The sequence below is a fragment of the Pan paniscus genome, chromosome 16, assembly GCF_029289425.2.
Source record: "Pan paniscus chromosome 16, NHGRI_mPanPan1-v2.0_pri, whole genome shotgun sequence".
Taxonomy (NCBI): Eukaryota; Metazoa; Chordata; class Mammalia; order Primates; family Hominidae; genus Pan; species Pan paniscus.
In genome coordinates this window covers 37,906,566-37,914,945 of record NC_073265.2, presented here as the reverse complement: position 1 = coordinate 37,914,945, position 8,380 = coordinate 37,906,566, and positions in this window count along the sequence as shown.

Here is an 8,380-nt window from a genome sequence, read left to right as displayed (position 1 = left end):
TAATTTTTAAAAATTGGGGCATACTTCTATAATAAATTTACCATGATGAATTATATCTTACTGATGTGATTAGCTTCCTTGAGTAGCCTGTAGTTTCCTTGAGAAGAAGTAAGAAGAATGGTGGTGGTGGTAAGGGGGTGATGTGGTAATAGTAATGACCAAGATGATCCTGAGAATGGCAACAATTTATTGAGCACTTACCTGTGTCAGGCATTGGATTAAGTCTTTCACATTACTGCCCTTGATCTTTATAACAGCCCCATGATATATCTTTATCCCTAGTTTACAAAAGAGGTATTTAAAGGCTAGAGAAGTTAAGTAACTTAGAGCTGGTCTTAAACCAGGTCTGTTTCATTCAAGACGGGGGCCATAGCTTGCTGGTGTTTGTTTTTTGACAACTGGCACAGAACTGGAGAGAAGTGACTTTCGTTTCTGTGAAATGGGAAGCTTGGCCCAAGAAGAGGTTGTCCTTCCTAATAACTATCCCAACAGTAGAATGGGCTGCCCTGATGGAGTAGGCATCCTGCTTCCAGGGATTCTTGAACTGGGTGGGCTATTGGGCTACCCAGTGGTTTTAAATCTACGTTTTACAGAGTTGCTTCAGAGGGGACCCTTAACTGGGGTAAAGAATAGACCTGGAAGGCAGGCTCTGGGCTCTCCTCTGCTTTTAGCAGAGTAGCACTTCTTTATTTTATTTACATATTAGAGTTGTGTTTGAATAAAGTTTTCTGATGCCATAAGCATGTTCAAAGCCTTCAGACTAGGTGATCTCTAAGACATTGTCTAAAATTAACGTTGCATTATTTGGCCAAGGTTTCATGGCAGAACTTGGACTAGAGTTGGGTCAACTGGCTCTTTCTTCTAACCCATGCTGTCCGGAAGTCCAGACCTAGTACTTACTTCCTTAGACAGTGCATTGACACAGTCGTTGCTCTGAGGCTCAGTGGTTTAGGGGAAAGAACTGTGAATAGGATGATCTTGGTACAGTCTAGCTTCTCCACTAATTAGCTGTGGAAACTTCAGCAATCATTTATTTATTCATCGCATACTTATTCTGACTCACTATGGACCAGGCACTGTTCTGTGCACTGGGAATATGATGGTGACAAGACAGGGGCCCTGGCTCTCATCAAAATCACGTTTAAAGGAGTTATATAGAAAATAAAAAGTAAATACAGAGGATAATTCTACTTATATGTTGCACCACACACAAAATAAAATAAAACCAAGAAATGTGATAGTGATTGGTGGTTTTGTGGGCCACTTGAGACAGCGAAATCATCTCCTCTTTACAGTTTGGCTGAGACCTGAAGGAAGACTGTCCATGTAGTGACCTGGGGGAGGGGATGAGGAAGACATTTGAGGGTGAGGTAGCAGCAAACACAAAGTCATGACATGGGAATGAATTTGATACTTTGAGGAACAGAATATTCCAGTGTAGTGGGAAAATTGTAGCTAGAAGGAAAGTTGCTCTAAGAAAGGCTGGGGAGGTAGACCAGGACACACATACTGGCTTTACTTAGAGTAGCATCATTATGAGGATAAGATGAGACAGTGGAAGTGAGAACCCTGGAATGAGAATGTATCTTGGGCTGCTGCAGAGGCTCATAAATAGCCCTTTACTTCTCCACTTTCCAACAGAAAAGAGCATCTAAACAAAAACAAAAAATGAAACGAAACAAAGCAATCCAGTATCTCTTCCCAGTTGGATCCTCCTTTTGGTGTTATCTGACTCATACTCAGTGGGAAGAAGCATAAATGCTCAGAACTTCTGAGACCCCATCTTCAGAAGTCCTGCCTTGGGGCGCATGGGCACTCAACAGACATGTGAGGAGGAAAAGAAAAGCCCCACATGTGACTCCAAGGTGTCCCAGTTGCCCCTCCCCCTTGGTTTTCACAGCTTTCCCAAGCAGTGAGAACATCTCCTAAGAAGGAAAGATTGGCTTCCAGGTGTTTCTGCTGTTTCCTCCTTCTGCCTTGTCTTGGCAAACAGTTCACTTTAGTAAAAAGAGCATTCTATCAGGGGACGTGGGCTCCAGTTAGGGATCCACCGCTAATTAGTTGGGTGACCTTGGAAAGTCCTGGAATTTTAGAGCACAAAACACCTTAGGGAAATTACTCATTTTCCTACTTCGTGTCCAGATAAGGAAATGAGATTCTGAGAGGTCAACCTCAACCCAAGTTCATTTGTTGTGTGGAGAGTCGGGTCTAGAACCTCAGGTCTCATCATTTCCAGTGCAGTGTTCTTTCTATCGCAAAGTGCTCTCACTCCTCGCCTGGGTCTCAGATACCGCAACTGTAAGATGAAGCAACTGTGTTGGCTCAGGTGTCTCATCAGTGCACAGTTGTGCTTTATCCGGCTAGCACAGGGCTGTAAAGTCCTTCAACGTGAGCCCTTGGGTTGGGGCATCAACTCTCCTGTTTGACACAGACCCTATCACTCCCATGTAACCCATCTGTGTCATCTGCCCAGCCTGTTCACAGGAGCGTAGGACTCTGGACCAGAAGATCTCTTAGGTCTCTTCTAACCTTCAAAGTCTCTGATCCTAAATCTTCTCCTTTCAGATTTTTAGAGAGCAAACAGGATTCTTCATGGGAAAAGAGAACCTTTTGGACTAACTTTGTCCCCTTCTGGCAGAAACACCACCCCTCAAACCAGAGGGGAGTAAGAAATCACAAAAGTTTAGTCATCAACCCAGAGAGGCCAAAGTCTGACTAAAGACAGCCTCAGCTTATTAAATATAACTTGTAGAAAACCACCCAGCAAGATCAAGAGGATAAACCCTTTCAGGGTTAGGAATAAAGGGCCTCTTGTAGTTAAAACAGCACCCTTTCAGGGAGACCCCAGCATCACACACGCCAAAAGTATGTGAGGCTAGAACACCATGTTTCTGGGATGGCAGTGTCCCAGTGGACTCAAGCTGAAGCTCAGTGCTGGGAGGAGCAATGTTGGCTGCAGATATTGGGTTGGCCTTGACTGAAACAATGACTATGCATGCTTCAGGGAATTTTAGTAAGAATGAGATCACCCTGGCTGTGCCGGGCTTTCTTCACGTAGCGTGTTATCAATAATGGAAGAGTTAGAAAAGGCAATGACTTTAAATATCCCAGGGAGACTTCACCCTTCTCCATAAAGTGTAGGTCCTTCTCCAACCCTGCTACATCCCTGCCTGTAGAACACCAGCCTCAATCCAGGGGAATTTTGCCTCATGTTTTTCTGTGGTAGAAATGTGAATTGCTATATAGTTTGCCCTATCAAAGGACCTGTAGGGCCTGAGTGAAAAAAAAAAAAAAAACATCAGTTCCATTATGCCTATATTCCTCATCTATTCATTCATTCATTTGTTCATTCTTTCAACCAATATTTATTGAGAGGCTACTATGTACTGGACATTATTCAAGTGCTTGGAATACATGAATGAATAAATTTTTAAATCTTGCCTTCATGGAGCTTATATTCTATGTAATAGGTGGGTTATTCTGTGTAGATACTAAAGAGGTTTAAAGTTTTATGATCATCTTCTTAGCTATTTGGCACCCTTTTCAATGGCATTTTTAAGAGATACTAAGAGTCTAATATACTTTTCCTTCACTTACTTTTCTTCTTACATCCACAGTGACTGTGAGGAGGAAAAATATAATTTTTCACTTTCTATGGCTTTTTCTTCCTGCAATCTTTGCAGGAACCTCAGGCTTAATTATTACAACGTCAGTTCCCACCCTAGATTTCTGAATACCAAAATGAGCTTTTTAAACCCCTGGTTTGTATCTCGAGTTTCAAGACACTTGTTGGATGTCCGTGTGAAAACTCAAGATGTGTAAAAATGAACTGGTCTCTCCACAACCAACTATCTTTCCTAGTTCTAATATCAGTGTTGTCAACACCAGGTTTTTTTTTTTTTTTATGTTCCATTTGAAACCTTGTCTTCAGTCACTTGGTATGACTCTGATACTCAGTCAGCTAATCTACTGACTTCTTTCATCTTGTTCCTTGTGTGTGTCCCTGTCTCTGTTCTCACTGCTTCCCTCAGATCCTTTCCAGCTCATTCTTGGATCAGTCCATCAGCCTCCCGGGGAAGCTCTCCTACCCCAGGATCCCCTGTTCCAATCTATCCTGCACGTGGACCCCAGGTGAATGTTCCTTTCATCCCACCCATTGCTTTCATCCCACCACTGGCTGCTCGTATCTAACATAAATCCCTTGCCAGATTTCTGAGGTGCTTCATGGTGTGACTTGCCTATACCAACCAATCCAGCAGCTCTTTCCCTTTTCTCAACATGGTCTCCCTGCTCTTAATATTAAGGTGGGTCTCTTAACATTCCTCAAATGCATAAAGCTCATTTAATTTGTGTTCACACTTTTCCTCCTCAGCCTGGGCAACATAATCTTTTTCCTTTAGCCTAAATAGATCACACACCTCTTATTTGCAACAGAACTCTAGTGCTACCTCCTTCACAGAACTCCCTTCCTGTGAGCTTTGATAGAGCTTCAGTTGCATCATACTGTTCAGCAACCAATCCCATTAGTCTTTAAGGATTTGATGTATTCATAATCTTGCCAGATGAATCCTAAGCTCCTTGAGCCAGGAACTATAGAGTATACTGTAATATATATATATATATACTATATTGTACTACAGTATATCATATTCTACTATACTACATAAAACTGTACTCTACTATTTTGTACCTACGTTTTGTTTTTTGTTTTTGGTTTATCGTTGGTTTATCTAGGTAAACTCCTCCCCCACTCCATATCCCACCATCAAATATGATGTTATTTCACTTCATCATTCCCTCACAACTCCACTGTGTCAAAGATAAATAAAAAGAGCTTTTTATTAAGGGGAAAAATATATACAGTATATTACTAACCATGTTTTTCCCATCTTTGAGAATCCATATTTATGTACACAGATATATTACACATTTTTGGGTACAAGGTTTATTCTGGTGTTCATGGCCACATCTTTTATATTCATTTGAAATTGTTAATTAAGAGCCTGGCTATTTTTTTTTCTCCTAGTAATCTGATCTCAAAGGAGAAAAATAATTTAAATAGACTATTAGAGAGGTTCGCTCATCTTCAATAAAGGTGTTTTTCTGCAGAGAGCTAAGGTTTGACAGACATTTACTTTTTTTAAAAGTCATTTTATGCCTGTCTACATGGAAAATAATTTGCTCAGAAGAAATGAGAATATGGTTGTTTATCCTTTAGCAATATATGCAACTTCAAAATCAATGAGCTAAAAATCTGTTTCTTTCAGAATATAAATTAACTGTCAAAAATCTGCATCTCAAATGATTGTATGCTGCGTATTTCTCTCTTAATTCATGCATACCATGGATTGTATAGCATTACCTCATATACGGTAATCATCATGTGTCAATGTGAGATACTGAAAAATACACCATGAGTGTCCCACTAGAGATCAAAGCCATCCAAGTCTAATTAACTTGTTTTGCAAACTGTTTCTAGTTCTTGTCCCCAAATATACAAACATCAGAAATCAGAAGTCAGTCTAAATATTCGAATACCCATGGCGGGGTGCGGTGGCTCATGCCTGTAATCCCAGCACTTTGGGAGGCCAAAGCAGGTGGGTCACTTGAGGCCAGGAGTTCCAGAGCAGCCTGGCCAACATGGTGAAACCCTGTCTCTACTAAAAATACAAAATCAGCCAGGAGTGGTGGTGGCGTACCTGTAGTCCCAGCTACTCAGAAGACTGAGGCACTAGAATCACTTGAACCCGGTAGGCGGAGGTTGCAGTGAGCTGAGATCATGCCACTGCACTCCAGCCTGGGCAACAGAGGAAGACTCCCTCTCAAAAAAAAAAAAAAAAAAAAAAATTGAATATCTTATTGCACTAAATAACAAAATTTTAACTTGCTATTCTTTGATTATCTGTACTTTTAGTTTGAATTTATATACTTTGTGCTTTTTAACATTGTCTTGGAACAATTTAATAAATGTTACAAAAGGCATTCCTTTCCATATGGAACAGACTCATAAACTGTGAATTATTGTATGTGGGTCATTTACCATTTTAATTCATCATTGGTTTTCCTAGTGTCAAGAATCTATCTTGCTTCACTGCAGAGCAAAAGTTATACTCCTTTCAATTCAGGAGGATCTATACATAAGAGAAAATACTACAGAAGACAATAGAGCTGATTATCTCTACAAATCCAATGGGCATATTGAAATTTCTAGCCATTGGGGATCTGCACTATGTTAGAGGGAGATCAGGCCAGAACTTGGCAGGTCACAGAAGAGAAGTGCATGATGTGGCTCGGCCTCCATCATCTTTTCAGTGCAGGGTGGTTGTATTCACAGAGTTCAGGCAAAAGATAATAAAAATGGCTTATGCATGTCCCATATTCATCCAGGCCAAACCTGCTACAAAGTTACTCAGTCTCAGGGTATAAGAAGCCCTCAGCCTTCCTGGAAGAAAGCAAAGGAAAACAAAACTAGGAAGAGTTCAACAGCTTGGGTTGTAATTTCTGCACTTTTTATGACAAATTCTTGTAATGTTTACTCATTTTTTCCAATTTTTTCCAGAGAATGTTATATCTCTGCCTCCCAGGGTTTTGTAAGTAATGCTGACACATTTTTGTAGCAGCCGTCATTGAACAATATTTACTTTTCTCCTAGTTTTCATAATGAAGTTAGAATTCATAGAAAAGGGACATATGAAATATTTTATCTGTGGTTTTGAGACCATATTGAGGCAGCAGCAATAAAGGAAATGGGTGGAGAATTTTCATTAACTCTATTAAACTTGAGTTTTCCCAAACTGGACACATTATCTTGCTAGAAAGTTACCCTGAGCTCCCTGAATACCAAATTCCTTTCTTTTTGCTCTCTCCAACCTTACCTCCTTTCTTTTTTAACTAATCTGAAATGTGAATTATTTTGCCTAGCAAAGAACATAGAATAACCATAGAACAGTGCTTTGCAAAGAATAGGTAGTCAATAAATTGTTTCAGAATGAAAGAAAGTCACTTGTAATTTTAATTGGCATGCTTAGGAAAGATGAATTTCAATAAATCATTTTTCTTCTGCACTTTAAAATAATGTTTACTTATTTCTAATGCATAACCTTTGTAGTAAATTATATATAATACAATGAGAAAATAAAAACCACTGATAATCTTATCACAATGATAACATTTTGATATATTTTTTGGTATTTTTCTTTTGACATACATTTCATATATATGATTTGTTTCCTGTTTCTTTTTTACTTACCATTGTATCATGCACATTTTCCCAAATCATTAATATTTTTCCAAGACATTATATTTCAATAGGAATGTCATATGAACGGTATCACCGTGTATTCAACTGTTGCCTTTCTGTTAGTCAAAAAGATTATTTCTAGTATTTCAATATAATAAATAATATTGCTATGAATATCTGTATATAAAAATCTTGTTTATAGTTCTGATTGTTTTCTTAGTTTGATTTCTGGAATTACAATTAAAAGTATAGGTATATTGGCATTTTAAGACATTTTTATTGTGGACAACTTAAAGCATAAAGAAAAGTGACAAAATAGCAAAGTGAAACCTGTGCACCCATCACTCCACTTCAACAGCAATCAACTTGGGCAAACTTGCTTATCCTCCACCACCACCCACATCCCTCTACCTGGGTTATTCTGAAGCAGATACCAGGTGTCTGGCCATTCCATGGTAGAACTCATCCTTGACTTTTTTCCCTGGTCCCACACATCCAATCCATCAGCACGTTCCATTGTTTTTGTTTGTTTGTTTTTGTTTTTGTTTTTAATCTCCAAGGATACCCTGACTGTGTCCTGCCCTGTATCTCCATCAGTGTTACTCTAGTGCGGGCACCATCGTCAATCACCTGGACCACTCCAAGAGCCTCTTAATTGGTTTTCCTGCTTCTCTTGCCCACATATTTTGAGGTAAAGATCTAAGATTTTTAATAATGACTTTAAGACAATTTCCCGTAATAATTTGTAACAAATTCATCTTGCCTAATTCTTAAATTTTTCTGTTGAGCTTATTTTTTTCCAAAAGAATTACAAAAAATGTCCAATCTATTTTTTTTTTTTTTCTTGAGATGGAGTCTCACTCTGTCACCAGGCTGGAGTGCAGTGGCACAATCTCGGCTCACTGCAACCTCCGGCTCCCGAGTTCAGGCGATTCTCCTGCCTCAGCCTCCTGGCTAGCTGGGACTACCGGCACATGACATCACGCCCAGCTAATTTTTTTTTTTTTTAATTTTTAGGGGTGACGGGGTTTCACCATATTGGCCAGGATGGTCTCAATCTCCTGACCTCGTGATCCGCCCACCTCGGCCTCCCAAAGTGCTGGGATTACAGGTGTGAGCCACTGCACCCGGCTCATCCAA